Source organism: Tigriopus californicus, chromosome 7 (genome assembly GCF_007210705.1).
Source record: "Tigriopus californicus strain San Diego chromosome 7, Tcal_SD_v2.1, whole genome shotgun sequence".
NCBI classification, from domain to species: Eukaryota; Metazoa; Arthropoda; class Copepoda; order Harpacticoida; family Harpacticidae; genus Tigriopus; species Tigriopus californicus.
The window spans coordinates 4424346-4425495 of record NC_081446.1 but is presented as its reverse complement, the minus strand read 5'-3'; positions in this window follow the sequence as shown (position 1 = coordinate 4425495).

Genomic DNA, 1150 nt, shown 5'->3' with positions numbered 1-1150 from the left:
TTAATCACGCTATCCAAGCCATGCAGATTCAATCGCCATAAACATTCAAAGTTATAGGGTGGAACATGGCAAGTTTTAGGCTGTAGCTAAAAAAATCTTATCAACCGTTTTTTTCCCAATGGTTCAAGTTTTTAGTTGTCTAAATTTAGATTCAGCTAAACGTGTGATTCAAAATGGAGGAACAAAGAATTTGACTTGCGCAAATAGAAACTACGAGTGAGGTAAATTCGTGTAAAGTTCCAAAATATTTTTGATGTCAATAGTTGCCAGACACATCCAAGCACTCCTTGACAGTGAATCAAAGGTGTTTTAACCCCTACAGAGCGAAAAGGAGCCAACTATTTCATGATTCTTAAATTTCTAAAGTCAATCATTTTGAATTTATATACAATTCAATACGTGAAAACTGGAGCATCATGACTGAAAATAATCAGCAGTAGCCTCTTCGAAAAGATGGAGGGTGAAAACCGTTTTAGCCCCGTTTCTTAATGAAATCAAAACCTACCGGGGTATCCGACGATAATTGGAAAGACCTCCAGTTAAATTACGACCTCCATGCCTACCCTAACGCAGAAGGGGCAAGTGCTAGCCACAGAGGATACAACAACAATGGTACCTGAGCTACAAAGCTTTTGGATGGCATTTTCAAAGTCAATTGAGATACCACACTCCTGGACCAAATTTCCGATGGCATTTTGTCTGACCTCACCTCATATTAGTCTCATTATAGCTAAAAATGCTATAAAATGTCACTTGAAACACACTAAAAGTGTAATCTTTGAAAATTTGTTTTACAATCATCATGTGTACACTTAGTTATGCATTCACTTGAATTCTGAAGACAATATATGCAACAAACAATGTTATAGATTTTGTCGTTTCTTGAGACTTTGTTGAAATTGATTGAAAATAGCTTCTTTAATGTTTCATTGATATTTGTGAAATTTTCAGTGACCACTGAACTAAATGTACCTTGGACGCTTTTAAAAATGAATTTTCATAAATCTGCTTTTTGGAGGGTTTTACATATGGTTGCACAAGGTTTTAAGTTAATTTGAAATTATGCAAGAAATGTAAAAATTATCTTTCACTTTTGCGATGATGAAAATCGATATTATATCTTTGGGAAATTGAATTAACATATAACCGG